The sequence below is a fragment of the Rhagoletis pomonella genome, unplaced genomic scaffold (assembly GCF_013731165.1).
Source record: "Rhagoletis pomonella isolate Grant_MI unplaced genomic scaffold, Rhpom_1.0 Rhpom_scaffold_00777, whole genome shotgun sequence".
Classification (NCBI taxonomy): Eukaryota; Metazoa; Arthropoda; class Insecta; order Diptera; family Tephritidae; genus Rhagoletis; species Rhagoletis pomonella.
The window spans coordinates 11,674-28,214 of record NW_023459331.1 but is presented as its reverse complement, the minus strand read 5'-3'; positions in this window follow the sequence as shown (position 1 = coordinate 28,214).

Here is a 16,541-nt window from a genome sequence, read left to right as displayed (position 1 = left end):
ATCTAGACTAGAAGGGACCCTCCTTTTCCGCCATCAACATTTTGCCGGAACTCCGTCCGATAACTGCTTTTAAGTTTGGCTCAGTGCCATTTAATCGAACAGGCTAATAAAAGATGGTATACAGAAAACCTAACCCGAAACCGGTAAAAAAAAGTATTCGGCAGATGTCGCACGATCACTGTGCTGATTTGGCGAGTGATAGGGGATGTTGCATTTACCACTGCTTCTTTGAATGCCTGGCGAGCCTTGAAAGGATCGGCACCACAATGAACCTAGTACTCTTCATGTTCTTCTTAAATGTTCCTGCCATCCCTATGGAATGCAGCCAGCAACTTCAACCTAGCCCAAACATGGTCTGACCTGATTCTCCTCTCCGACTCTCTTGGTTTTCCGTTTTCCCATGACTTGAACAAGCCAAACAAAGTTCAGGAAGCGTTTTGTTTTCGAAAGTTCAGCACTACTTAGATTGCTCTCAAAAAAAAAAGCGGTTCTGGTTTAGGGCAAAATTTTTCCGGGGTTTTATGGGCACTTAGCTGGGTTGAATTTTTTAAGTTAGGAAATAGTTCTAGCAACTAACATTTTGACTTTTTTTACTCTACGCGACAGTTGCAGTGATCTACTTGTTGCTCTACTCGTATAAGCAGGTTTTCTGGAGTTTGTCATTGGGCTCTCAATTGGTTGCTTCATGACTAAAAAGCCGTTATTTAAGCACGTTCCAAAAGCGTGTTACACCAACTACCTGCACATAATTTATTCAACATAAAAAATGAAATAAAACAAAAAATCAAATGCATTCTGACTTATTTATTAGTGTGAGATCCGTTGATCGTGCGTTCATGTAGGTGTATGTATGTACGTATGTATGTACATACATATTTAGATATGTTTACATATACATATGTCAGGATGGGTAATCCATTTGCACGAGTTCATTTGCCCACTACGAAATATCAGAGTCATCACACTTACGCGTCAACGTCATTCCAGCGTCAGCTTCTGCTGGCTTACCTTTAATTTAAATCCATGCTAATAGAAATGACGTCGCTATTTGCTTCCGTTTAATTGGCCGGATGTGCTTTGCTTACCAGTCAGGTAGTCGTCAATCGAACAAACGACGCCACAAGTCAGAGTGCTCACTAAAAGAAAACGTCGGCGAGTCGGGTGCGTCGATACTTATGCGTTAACTCCGAGACATATGGACAAACATATGTATTACTGTGCGAGTATTTTGACGTCTGCCAATCCATAAGTGGTAAAGCAAGTATTTTACAAATGAACTGGTGGGGCGCACAGCACCCATCATCAAATACAGAAAAATACAGCCTGAGAGTTCAATGCGCCGAGCTAAGAGCACTTGCATTTTTTTCTTTATGGAATTGGTTTATGTTTTTGTTTTTTTAATAAAAATATTTATGAATTTTAAAATATATTTCCAATCTTGCCAAGCACTCGTGAAATGGATTTCACATCCACAAACGAAGAGTGCTGCATAGATATCCATCAGCTGAACCACTCAAGTTGCAGTGTAAGAGCTTCCGCACTCTCACCCAAAGATATGCCTATTGATGCCAGAGGATTAGCCCACATGCAGATATGCCAGTATACGTCAAAGGCTTGCATGCTAATACATACATATTTATCTAGTAAATACTCATGTTTATCCCAGAAAATGTTAGGTGAAATGATTGCCCTTGAAATTGTTTTGTTTTGCTCCAACGCCGGCGCTTCGCACCACTTGAAGGCGGCCGCAAACTCGCAATGCATGAAATCGTCACTCGCTGTGTGTTTCTCCAAATTCTAAGTAATCAAGTTTTCTGCTATTTTCTATTGGATTTATACATTTCTTTGCATTATCCCGAATGCTTTTGTATATAAATTTCTCTGTTGCATTCCCATCATCCACCAGCAATTAGGCGCACTGAGAAGAGCGCGGGCTCCATGTACATTTCAGCTGGGGTTCGTCGCGCATATACTCGTATGTATGTATGTACCTACATATGTATGTGTCTTACAGCTTGTATGTCTACCATGTCTACCTATCCATCTGCGGCCAGCGCCACCATTTGCAGCTTCATTTGTTCCATACATCGCAGATATTGTCGCTTGTTTATTGGTTTTCGTTCTTTGTTTCCTTCGCATTTCGCATTTCGCGGTGTATCGGAGCTCGTTATGGGGTGTTCCAGCACTCAAAAGTTGACTTTGGTTTCATTCGGCTCGGCTATGTTGTTCATGCTGGGCGCCCAGTAGGTTGTCCTTTTACATCGTCACGTTGTCGAACGAGCTGCATACGGATGGATGGATGTACATATTCCAGTGCCGCCGCCCGTCTCGCATTTACCTGTGTGTGCGTATGCAGATGCGTGTGTGTCTGTGCGTTTTAATGCGCCTGCGTGTGAAGGGCCCCTGACAGCCGTCTGCCGGTTGTCAACGTCTGTTCGCGGGTTGTCGCGTTGCCGGGCTGCCGGGTTGCCGGCTGCTGGTGTTGCTGCTGCTGTAGAAGTTGTGGTACCTCACCAATTTGCCACTCAGCGCAATTGCAGCAGCACAACAAAGTAGTCGTCGTATTTTGCTTTTTCGTCAGTTTCTGTAAGCTTTTCTAACTTTAATTTGCAATGTATTTATATGTTCAAAATGCATGTAAATCTGTAGGATTTTTTCTTGTTTTACATTTGTATTGAATTTCTAGTTTGTTTTGTCCACGGCTGTGGCTGTAACGTGTGTCTCGCATGTGTCGCTCAATTGCTTGGGTCCGTCCCTTCGTCTTATTTATTGCACATATTGTATTTGTTAATGGCATAGTCGACTGCCGACTGTTGACTGGCAACTCTCCACTGCCGTTCCTGTGCGACTGTCTCGACGTTGCTTAGTCATTCGGTCGCTTGATCCTGTAGCTGGGTATCGATGTCGTCGTCGTTCCTGAGTCATACTTGTGGTACAATGCAATTCATGGCTCTTTTGACGAATATTTCACCGAAGTGTATTTTGCTTTTACATTTTGCTTGCTATGCTTGGTTGAGGGCGTGAGTTATTGTTCTGCAATTTCATTGACTGCGTACTTTGCCATTTTTTCCTTCTTTGCTTCGCGCTGTGCCTTCAACTGTATACTGATGTTTGTATGTAGGTACATACAAAATATTCCTGCGGTAAATCAGATAGTAAACAGTATATCGGTTGAACTGGTAGAAAGCAACTAGTTCATTAACTGGTACGGCGAAATGCGAGTTCGGAAGCTTCAAGTGGTTTTCCGTTAAGCGAGCTATTGAGTTGACTTCGATCACTAAATCGGCAAATCAGACACTCCTCTCAAGTAAAATGTAACTCAGTAATTCAGTTGACGCCCCCCTGACTAATTCCTTTCTTGAGCATAAAAAAGAGTCAGTCAGCGGTATTAAAAAAGACAAATTCTAGGCACTTTACTGAGTAAGACAGTCTGAAGCAAGATATCGCAAGGTACATAAAAATGAGTCGGTTATAGTACAAAGCAGTGTAACATTCAAATGTGTTAGCTGACTCGTTAAAGTGAGTTGGAGCCACTGAGTCAACTCCTGAAAACTTGCTGAGTTACCTACCTCTGATCAAAGCCAATCAGGTTCGAGTCCGCTTGGAGGTGCTAAAGATTTTTCAAGTTAAATTAATGCAAAGAGTATTGCCACCCGTTTGACAAGTCAAATCTACTTAAATTATACACAAGTTATATGAAATATTAAATTATTGGGGATCAAAGGGTTCGCCGCGCTGAGAAGAAGGTTTTGTAGCTATATTTTGAAGAGGGTTGCCACCTCTCTGAAAAGTCGAATTAAATTTAATTATACGCAATTGATATGAAATATTAAAACTAGGGTGTCAAACATAGTTCATAACTAGAAAGTTTCTCTGCAGGGATGTATGTAGGTATGTACATAAATTAGATTCTCAATTTGTCCTGATTTTGTTGTCGAAACACACCCTTAATTCAATATTCGCTTTTGTATATTCAGCGATCGAGTTTAATTGAAAATCAATAATAAATACTGAGGAGTTGGTTTGAAAATAATTTATGTGCGTCTATACGTCTAGGCCCGAACGAGGAAATCCATTAAAGCCTGATAATGGCAACTTAATTTAACGGAGCTTAGAACTTAGAAAATCAAAATGAAATAGATTTCGACGTGGCATTAAGTTAAGTTTAGGCTGTTAAATTATAAGCAACATCCAGTTAAGAGAATTTTTAAGTGAGAGCCGGTTAATCATTTTATTATATACATATGTACATGAGACCCTAAAATGAAAATTCTTCTGAGTTGGAAAGAATATAGGCCATCCGCGATTCCAAAATCTCCCTTAATCTCGCAAATCAAGTTTTACGCTTCTTGCGACTATCCAGTATTCAAAGAATTGTCAGATTACGAATTTTTGACTCTAATTTGGCTGTACTAAGTGTAAAGTTAATTGAAATCTAGGTTTTAACAAATTAGTAGGTACGGTAAATAAAAGGGCCTTCTGAAATAATGTTTTGGAAAATTCAGCATAGCTATTCAAATAAAAGTGATATACTTCATTACTTCGTTTGCGAAAATTTAAGATAAAAGGTAAGAAAAATCACAAAAGTGTAAATAAAAAAAAGCAAGTAATCACTAAGATAAACTTTCACCACTATGAAATCTTCTCTTGAACGAGGCTCAGCTGAAAAGTGATGCCATCAAAAGGTCATGCTATCAATCTGTAAATTATGAATAATCCTTTCCATTTATTTACGATTTTCTGCTTGTGGCGACGAAAGATTTTTAGTTGATTTTCATTTACATATGTATGTACATTAAGGTGCCACCAAAAAAAGTTAATATTTTTCCATCGAAATTTTACAATGTAGTATATTTGAAGAATCTCGCCAAAATATTACGAAAAAATATTATTATTATATGTATGTATATATCTCCAAAAATAACATTATTTCCATTCCGTTGAAGAAATTTTTTTTGTACTTTTATGCAAACCTTGTTAGCTTAAACTCATATATGATCTGAGGTGACTTTTTGGGAAAAATATTTTTAAGAACTAATTTTATTTCTAAACAGTTGCTTTAAAATATATGTAGTAAACCAGTACCGATTTTTTATTTTTTTGTATATATGTAGAGTGATACACCCTAATATATACATATATGCATACGTATTTACATACATACATAAATAACAAAACTGAAAAACTGAACATTTGCTTATCCTCTGTGTGCACATAAAAGTGCTGTGCATGAAGGGGTTATTAGCCTGCAACCGGATTGTGCATATCTGTAGTTTAAAAATACATATACGACCGAGTACTTACTTACACTTGCTATGCGCGCTGCTTGTCTTGCCGGCTGCACTAACTCAATGCGACCACAAACAATCATGGAATGCCATATCAGACCCTGCACTTGGCGGCGTATAATAGAACAAAAAGATTTAAAAAAAAAATAAAAAAATAAAAAATGGGTGAATATAAATTCTAAAATGATGTGTGTACTTACCTTAAAATGAATAGACTTAAAAAACATAAAATAAGCCTTTTTGTGTGTAATAATAAAAATGCTGATAAAATAAAGCGCGAACGACATGACTTATGGGCAAGGGTGGGCGTAACAGTACAAAAAATGCACTTCCAATGTTGCATACATAAATACTCTGTAGGTATGTATGTATGGATGCATATGCAAGTAATAATAAAAAAGTTGAAAATAGAAAAGAGAAAATGAAAGTTTTATCTAGAAAATATATAATTTTGATTAATAGGCGTTTCGGTTATGCAAGAGTTTAAGTCGAAAAGATATCGTAAGTTATCGCAATGCTTTTCAATATTTAACATTTATATAAATTATTACGATTCCGTTGAAAAGATTTTTAAATATTTTTATGCAGATTTGTTAAGCCTAATCTGCAGATTTTTTAAGTCATCTGAGGGGACTTTTTTGCAAAACGTTCTTTAAGAAAGTATTTTATTCATAAAAAACTCCATTTTTGGAAGTATTTTCAAATCGGTCCAGCTGGCTTAAATCTTAATATTTTTCCGAAATATTTTGGTGGACGTCTTAAAATATAGTAGATTTTATAATTCCAATGGAAAAACAGTACTGTTTTTTTTTTGTATAGGGAGTGATGCTGTCTACTATACATACATATACATTAGCATGGGCCGAAAATCTGGTTCAATATGCTCTAAAAACAATCTGTGTGAATCAGGACAATTTTTGGCCAAGATCTTAGACTCACCCAGGTCCATCAAAGTTCAATGTACATATGTATTTATTATTTTTCATATAAACAACGGTAAGGAAAGCCACAACCTTTACTCTTGTTTTGCATAGGTAAATAGTTGCCCGTAATAAAAAGGAAAGGCCGTTAAGTGGATGTGCATCCATACTTTAGTTTCAATACTCCCATTATTATTACTTACTTACTATCCACTTTGGCTACTTCCAATTGTGGTCAAAAGAAACGCCCAACAGTAAATTCACTAACTTGTAATTTGCCAAAAAGCTTTCAGCCTCAATTTTGCTCCTTTTTGGCATTGCTTCTGCACAAATAAATATTTGCAGCATTTTTGCTAAATAAACCATCCTTGCAAAGTCACGCTTTTTCCATTGCTTTTCAGCGCAATGCGCTGCAGGTAAAATGCATATCCCGCTGCTTTGAAAAATTGCCATAATAGTTATAGTGAATGTTGTTAGAAAAAGCAGTTCGTCGGTAGGCGTTTTAGTGTTAAATGCCATCAAAACGACAAACTTGGTTTTTGTACCCAATGCGCTGAAGAGAAAAGTTTTTCTTACAAAAGAAGAAATTTAATCATAAATGCTCAACTACATATAAAGAAAGTTAAACTTCTTGGTTTTTTAACCATCAGGGGACCGAGCCGCAGCCGTAATGGAATCAGCAGGTGTGCCTTCGTACTGCTATGGCTGCCGTGCTCCCTACCACTCTTCCGGAGGAAGTTCTGTGCTATATTGATGCCTTTATAGCAGCCTGTCTGTCAATGCGGTCATCCATTCACTCTTCCATAATCAAAAACTTCTTTTATCGGTAGGATTCTGCGCCTGAAAAAGGCTATAATACTCCGGCAGTTTATAATTTCAAATTTCGCACAGTAGACTGCAGTGCTCGTCCATCGTCATACCCTGCCACCTGCCTGGGGATCCTAAAGGATCCTAATAGAGCATTACGATGGAAAATGGTGTGGCGATGTTTATGAAAAATAGCTCACTAGGCGCCAAAGCGAATGCATTTCATACATATATAAAAACTGCAATAACTAGGATTTGCAAATGGCTGATAAACATAGCTTTATTCACGCTTTCAACTCAACATGCTGGCAGCGTTGGCAATGTCTATTGCAAAATACCGCTAAACAGGCAAACCTGGTGAATGTAAATCATGTCGATTGCATTTATTTTGACCTTATTGTCATGCTTGAGCATCATTAAACTATATATATATGTAAGAGTATACATAAGGGTGGTCCAAAAACGCATGTGAAAAAGTAAAGTCGGAATTTTTATGCTCTCACCCCCTAGGATTGTTCTATACCAAAAAAAAATATCCATATTTTTTATTTTGAAATCAAAAAATATTTGGGGGTCGCTCAAAGCGCCCAAAGTTTTCCATGTATTTTATATGAGGAAAAAACAACTTTTTGGTTTCAAAATAAAAAAAAAATTGGGGTACACTTTTTTCGATATACAATTCCGACTTTACTGTTTTTTTGTACCACCCTAGTATACAGACAGTAAACTTATGTTTATAAGTAGAATAAAATTCATTATACATAGTCAAGAGCGTAAGAAGCATAGTGTGAGGCGCGTATTCCAAACAACGGCACAGTAAACTTAGCATCCAGCAATTAAAGCATTCGTTCGAGCAATCAATTCGTTTAAAACGCTTATTGAAAGTATACTCTTAAATTATAAACAGAGTGCTTAATTGGTTGGCGCAATGGCACGCACACACACACCAATAATTATGCTTACGTGTTCCGTTTCTTTTGCATATTTATTCAATTATTACGTTGGATGCTCCAGCAAATAAATATGTATGTCGATAACAGCCTTTGGCAGCAGTAAGTAGTGTGCCTCCAAACGAATTTGGCGGCATTGCGTTTGGTACAAAATCAAACTGAAGCATCTTCATCATGGCATACATACATACATACATACATACTGGTTATCGTTCTCAAATTAATATCAGTTCTGATGCACAATTCAATTTTGTTTAGAGATAATGTAGTACTTACATACATATCTTTGTTTTCGATCTCCTACAAAACGCTATCTCCGAAACTCATTTATCACCACATTGGCAGTCACGCCTCCGTTGCCTCATTAAACAAAAATTTTAAAGTTAATTTTCGAGTCGTATAAAGAATGTGGGAATTTGAATGACAAGAGCAGCGATCATCGAGACACGCATTCATTCTTCACAGATACATATATGTAAATAGTTCGCCATAAAAACTCACGCACCAATTATAACGGTTGACCAAAATTGCTTTGTTCATCTTTTTGTGCGCATTTCTTTTGTATTCGAAATTTAATAAAATACTTAGGTATTTATCACCAAATAATTAAAAAAAAAAACAGAGTTATTTACCGTAACTAGTGGTATCTTACGAATAATTATACCCTGCTCTTGTATTCTGTCAAAATAATTTGATTGATGAAATTCGAATTTGCACAAGCTTACCATTTAGCGAAATTGAGGCTGGCGTGCAAATTATGTGGCAAACAGTTAACAGGCTGTGTGTAAATTGCATTGCAAAATGACTGTTAATGAGTTTGAAAAAAAATGGTGTGAAGAAATTAAATACGTAGTATGTTTATAGGTTTTAGTTAGTTGTGAAAAGGAAAACTTAAAAAAAAAAATTCGAATGGTAAAAAAACGTATGTATTTGCCAATTCGTTAATTGACTTATGTGAGAATAAAAGGGTTGCCTTGAGTGAACGAAATTATGCAGCAAGAGTGTCATAATTCAAAATAATACAAAATCGATTTAGTTAAAAATTTCAAAAAAAAAGTAAAGTTTTCGATTTTTTGGATTATGACTAAAGTTCGGATATCTGTGCAAGTGCATCTTTTTGTTTAACATCGCAGAAAGTCCGGACCTTTTCTACCTAGGTTTCTGTGTCATCCTTACCAAGAACAAAGGCGACATCAACCAGGTTCCAAGGTTATGGTATGTAGGCAAGTACAAGCGATGCTGTGAAAATCTTTTTTAAGGCCGCCAACTAAAGCTCAACACCTTCTTTAAGTACAATATTTAGGTAGAATGCCATCCGGATCGGGCGATTTGAGACTGTCAAAAGACCCAATAGCATATCTTAGGGCATCTTCATTAGCCACAGTTCTGGCAAAAATCCAGTGGTACCTTGACACTGTGCTTCTCGTATACCCTCCCTCACCAGTCGAGGGAGAGGAATGCGTAACCATCACCTGATTCCCAGAAAAGTGCATCTCCAGAAGAACAGAGAGTGTCTCAATCCTAGTCTCCGTTAAAGAGCCATTAGGTCTCTTGAGTGAACGCAGCTTGGTCAGAACTTTTACCAGCCCAGCCGTTTGACTCAAGGTTTCAATCCGGCTGCAGTATTCTTCAAAAGAGAGCGAATTTCGTAATTGGCACTGTAAACAGTGAAGCCTGTTTCCCCTGTGTGCGCTATTCTTTGTTCCAATCCCAGCCAATTGAGCCAATCTCAGTTAGCTTGGAAGCGGCAAATCACCACAATGGTTCCATCCTTCTCTTATGAATGAGCATTGGCTACAGTGCCGGAGGCAATGAAGGCCCAGATCAGATGGATCTTGCAGTGTTTAACTTCCGCTGTAGTTTTCTCTCCTCCTCTTCTGGGTTTGTGCAAGAGGACCAACTCCGTCATTGGAGGGTCGTTGGCAGCGAGCTGCTTCTCGATCCACATACCGTGCAAGAGATTGGTCCTCTTCCGACTCTAAAGAAGAGAGGTTTGGCATTACTTCCCCACTCTCCCACAGGATTCGCTCCTGGTCTATGACGCTGGAGACTTTGGCTATGGTTGGGGCCTCCAGAATCCTCCTGCCCCTGCCGGATGATTTTCCACAGATGCTACTAAAGTGGTTTAAAGAGTTAACTAAATACAAGTTGTTAATAAATTTGAAGATATGCGTTTAACAAAATTTGTTTAATATTTTCTGAAATCTTCATGTTAGGAAATCGTCTTTTTGGAAATTCATTAAATAGCCTAGGCAATAAAGACAGGAATCTAAATAACTTATGTATATTTACCTAATAATCTATCAATAATCCCACTAGTCATCAACTTACAAATCACAAGTCGATCGATGGAGCTAGGGTTGTTAAAGCGACTATGTATGTATGTACATTTGTAGGTAAGCACCACTAATTGCTCAATGGTAAAAATATTGTATACAGTCTCAAAAGGTTATGCATGAAATTCATGTCATGGAAAAAATCTCATTTTTGCAACCTTTCATCCATCATTTCTTGAGCCAATCGCTTGGAAAACTACACCTAACAGCAACTTGAAATAGGCGTGTTGGAGTGTGAATGGCTGTGTGGAATAGCGCGAATGCATACATGCATACATACATATGTCCATATCTAAGTATTGAATCTACTAACTGCAGCACACGAAGTACTCCTGGCGATACAGTACCGTATGTATTTGTGTGCATGCACATTAGGCTGGTGCAAAAAATACACAGAAAATTCAACTTTTTAAAAATTCTTTTGGCGTTCAAAAAAAAAATATTACGAATTATCGTGAATTCTTAGCTACTTAAACTGCATCCCTAAAATTTTTCTAAAAATGAAAAAAAGTGTTTTTGGTGAATTTTTTTATAACACTTAAAATTTTTTTGTATAATTTTTTTAATTTTTGTCAACTAGTTTTCATTAAGTATATTCATTAACAGGAGCAGGAGAATCGATTTTCTTCAAAAATTATACTTTCTTTGCACTAACAAATTTAATATAAGCAAATAACACTTCAAAAATCGGGCTCTACAAATCTCTTCTAAATCTCATCAGCTTTCGAATAAAAAAATGTAATGAAATCGCTTAAAAAAAATGCTTTGAACTTTTTTGAACAGTACTTACTTTACCACTGTGCGACGGCATGGTAAAATGAATAGAATAGAAAAAAAACGGCTCTTCTTATTTTCAATATTCTTCAGTGCTGGAGGTTGACTGGGGGAAAATATTAGGACTATCCTAATTTACATATGTAAGCGAGTTTATTATTTTCAATCACTGTTGCTGCTTGCACATTTTTCTTTTATTTCTACTCCTTTTGCATTTGTTACTCTTGCATTTGCTGCTTTGACACAGTTAAAAAATATAATAAATAACTGCAACGACAAAAAAAAAACAAGAACAACAACTGTAGGTAGCAACAACAGCAGCTTTGGTCGCGGCCAATGCAATGTAATGATGCTGAGTAACAGCAATAGCAATAACAACAACAATAACACCAACGACGAACAAACTGAACATTGGTGATGTGAATGATGAAAGTACGAGTTCGTCGTCAAGTCAAGTCAAGTCGAGAAAAATACTTTCTTTCTGACATTAATGCGTGCACCACGCCGACTTTAGGCAGGGAGAGGTGGATTAAGATGGCGACGCGCACATGCAGCCAGCAATGGCATGAGACGGCTAACGGCACAATGTAAACACATACTCACATACACATAGATACATACATACATATGTATTCATATTTAAGCAAACATGTGGCCTCATAAAAAGTTTGAAAAAAGCATCTCAGCCATGGCATGCAACCGCCAACGGCCAACAAACGGCAACGAGATCAAATAAATGCTGCTGCAATCGCAAAAGTTCGTTGGTGTTGGCACAAAGCAGAGCCAATGCCAGTGCCAGTGCCAGAGACCAGAGACCAGAGACCGTTGCAATGTGCTGGAAAAATCATATTTGTCAATTGAAAGGTGAGTTGACAAGATAGTCGTACAGAGAAACTGGAAAATGTGGAAAGCATGCAATTCGAATACGCTTGCACTCGCTGGAGCATAGCTGGGCTAGCTTGCTGGCTGGCTAGCTGGCTGACTGGCGACTGCTCATTTGTGTGTTGTGTGTCGTGTGCCAAACTGGCTTCGAGCTTGCTGGTGTGTAATTAAAAAGAGCAGTCAACCAGCCTACCCAACAACCTGCCAACACATACCGATCAACCAAGCTAGTCAGTCAGTCATTCTACCGGTTCGGTAGCACTTACTCGCAAAATAGCGCTCAGTCAGTTAGTAGAGCAGGCAACAATGACTATTTTGGCTGTCTCGTGGTAGTCATTGTTGTTGCTGCTAACTGCTGCTTACCGCGCTTCTTCAAATGCCATTAGACATGTCAAACGGCTGTAATAATTTGCATTGACACCTTGCAACTTGGAATGTACGTGTGTTGTTGTTTGGTTGAGGGTGGTGGGGTAGCATCCCATTCAATGATCTCAATGATAGACACGTCTTGTCTGCTGCTGATAAAGTTGATTGCCTCCCACGTTTTTGCGTTTTAGCTAACTTTTTCAGCTTCGTCAGCATATAAATAAATATTTGTTTTGGTATGTTTGAATGCATGCGCATGCGCAGATTCAAAAGCGCATTCACTTGCACAATCGTCACGCTGATAACTCGTTCGCATGCTCGCATTTGAGCGGGAATTATTATGCTTTAATTATAGTTATTTGACACTTATATTTATAATCGCTGTTGATGATTGTTTAAAGCCAGCTGTGAAGCTCTTAAACGATTTTTGGAATTTGTTATTATTGCTTTATAGCTTTCTAACAAACGCACACGTGCATATAAAAGCATGTGTGAGGTAGTTTATCAAATCACACAAAAAAATTGGAAGTAATAACAGTTTTTTTTTTGGCGGAAACCCTAAATTTTGACAAATTTTGACAAAATTAGAAACATATGGTATGTATGTACATACATATATGAATAAAAAGTAGGCGAATTTCTATTTTTCATTTTGATACTTCGTTAAGAGGCCTAAAAATTAGTAGGAAAAGTTTAGTATTTTTTTAAAACATCTAAATTTTTTAATTTTACAAAGACAAAAACTATTCACTAAGATATAAAAATCTTGTGTAACAAAAAAAAACAAAAAAAAAATCAAAACGAAATTACGGGGATTGATAGAAGTCTTATTGATACTTTTGGCATAATATTAATTTAATAATAATATATTTTGGCAGAATATCTATTGCTTAACAAACCATTTATTTTTATTTTTTTGTAAGAGAAGAAAGTCTAATTTTGAAGTTACATATTGCAAATGCGTATTCAAACAATTTTTATGGATGTTCCCGTACTTTTCTTCACTCTCAATGTAAATAAAGATATTCAGTCTAAAACAAAAGCTGGACGTTTTTTATGTTTTTTGGTATGGCGCAGTAAACAGGTGAAGTAATAAAACAGCATGCTCGCTTTATTTTCTGTCATTCGGCCATCGTATGTAGGCCTCTCAAAAAAAGCAAAAGCTCCATATAAAATGACGAACAAGTAATTTCTAAGAAATTTTCTTGAGTCAAATTTCTTTAAGGCAGTACGCAGTTCTTAAGAAATTTGCTACGCTTTCTACTAAAGTTTCGAAAGTTTTTTTTTTTTTTTTTGAAAAAAAAGCACAAGGCAACCCAAATATATGCCCGTTCCATTATTTCTTGAGGAAAGAGTGAGGCAACAGGATGTGAGGTATCAGATGTCAAAATTCCTTGGACACACATACACGAAATAATCGCCATTTTTTTTCTTGTGCGTTTTCTTGAGAGCTGCATACTGGCCTTATGCAAAATTTTAAAGGCAAATAAAATGCGGTGAGTTTTTCGGAAGAGAAGTGTACACAATTTTGACAGTTAAAACTCATTCCACTTTTATTGAATCGCAAAATGAAGATCTTACACAATTTTCAGCGTCCAAACGAAAACTCACCGTTAGAGCCCCTGGTATAGTTACACCATATTTTTTCGATACTATTAACTGCTTGAAACGCATTTTTTTTATTGGAAGTTGCAAGCATCATTTCAAGTTTTGTTTTTTGCAAAAACAAAAACGGATTTTACAATTTACTGTTTTTCGCCTTTCAGCCGACACAAGATTATAATTTTACGATATACGTGGTCAAACATTCATACTAGGGGGTAATAAATAAATTTATGTTGTTATGAAGTCATGACCGGAAATTAAAATAAAACTATTAACAGTAGCTTTTATTTAGAAAAGAGCAAAGCAACAGAAGTTTAAAGTTTTTTTTTAACCTAAAGGTGAAACAAATAAATTTCAATGAGGTTGTTCACACTTGCCTGATCATCAGGTTAGCGTGTTAAAAATTATTATTGCGAAGTGCATTTTAACATTAAGAAGCAAACCCCGAATTGGAGAAACCGTTTGAGCGGCAAACATTCATTTATTGCAATCAAAGATGATATATTAATAACCTAGGATACAATTTTTAAACTATTTAGGGGTTTCCTTAAAGTGGAAATAGCCCTAAAAAATTTCGAAAAACTCAAAACTTTTATTGCGAGGTCAAGATTTGTATGAAATGAAAAAAAAAACCGATTTGTTCGATAAAAAAACCAAGACTTCAAGATCAAGACTTCAAAAAAAATGCCTATAGATATCCAAAAAAACAAAAAAAACTTTGGAAACAGGTTTGGAAAAACCGAGTCGATCACCCTAATACATACACAGATTTTACATACCTAAATACATACATATCTACACTTTAATTTGATCAATTACTGCATGTCCGTTGAACGGCTGCTTATGCCGTAATTTGAGATGCTTGTCTGTAAGACAAGCAAAAAAGAAAAGCAACCAGCAGCCGAACAACAGTAGCCAAATGAGCTGAGTCTGGCGGCCTCGAAGCGCTTGCGCCTGTTAACAACTTCATTGGTGTGGTGTTAGGCGTCAACAACCAATCTTAACTAAAGTGAACAGATCAACAGTAAGAGACAATAAACGAGCTATGCCACAAATCGCAACATAATGCCATTGCGTCGATGCATTTGTTTGTGTTGTTCAAGTGTGCGTATGTATGTATGTACATAAATGGATTTATAGCATGTTTTTACTGCAGTTTCATCAGCTGTTAGTGTTAACTTTTTGCAATTTCCAACTCATTTCTACTTGGGATTGTTTCATTTTTCATTTCTCTTTTTGTTTTTTTTTGTTTGCGCAATTTTCTCGAAATTTAGTGCATGTTGACAGGTGAATTTTGTTTTCATATCACCTTTCAATTTCGCCACTCTGTGCTGTCTTTTGTGCTTGTAAAAAAAGTGCAATGCACAGAAATTATGCTTTTGTCTTCAGTTAATAAAAAAAAAAAAATTGCATTTTCCACACTTTCAACGCCCCGTGTGTTGTGCGCTGTGCAAGTCAAATGAAGTCGTCGCCAAATGAAATGAGCCAATACAGCACAGCACAGCACACAGCACAACGCAGCGATTGCAAGTTCGCGTTGTTACAGTTGTTGCTAAAATGATCAATGATGGCCGTTAGCTTTGCAAACAATCGTTTAAGTATACAAGTAATTGCTGATTGTGTTAGTGGACATCGCGCGCCAGGGTAGTGGCGTGCAGTTGAATGGTATGGAGTGGGTTGATTGGGAGGCATTTAGTTTCGTTATGTGACATCACTTTGCTACCAATTGAATGCTGTTGCTAAAATTCATGCAGCAAAAAAAAAAAACTTATGAAGAAAAAAAAAACAAAAAAATAATAAAAACGTAGATGGCGCGTAGATCACGGCTATTATAAGTCAATTGTCATGGATTAAGACGTAGCGAATGTAGTCAAAAGAGGTCTTTGTTTCTGGCTTGCATTGACACTGGAAAGTTGAGCCTTCACTTTTAAAACTTTTTCCAAACAAATTTTGTATAGATTTTAAACGATGGAGCATTTTAATGAAATTGAAACTTACTTTTGTTAAAGTTGACACTAAAAGCTGTTGGGTGTGTTGCCATACTATACATAAATTGTAAACAATCGGTGAAAAAACAAGAGAAGTCTATTAGAAATAGTCCCATTTTTGTGGCTTGAGTTTGCGATTTGTTTGTCAACATGCCGAAGCTAAATTTTATACATACATATGTAAGTAAATGTAACCTTATTAAATGAAGTGTAGATCTTATGGAGGAACGTCATAACTAGAAAGTTTTATTTAGAAAATCTAAAAATTTAACGCACGGACAGAAGTATCTAAAAAACCCGACTAAGTTGGTTTACGTTAGGATGGCTGCCTCCTGAGGTGGAGGCGCACATAGCCGAGTAAACTAACTGTCCACTTTGTTACCATTAAGTAAGGGAGAGGGCACAAAGGGAAAGGGAAGAAGCGTTTATTTAACGGTGAGGTCTAAAGCTTTGTGAAGAAAATAGCTAAATTTTAAAAATATAGCTCGGCAAGTGGCTGCTCTCTATTCCCAAAAGCTCCTCGGGTCGAAGTATTTAAATGTCAAGCTTGCGAAGTACGGGCAGTTGAGTAGCAAATGTACCACTTCATCATCTTCAATAGAGCTGCTGCAATAGGAACGTGGGG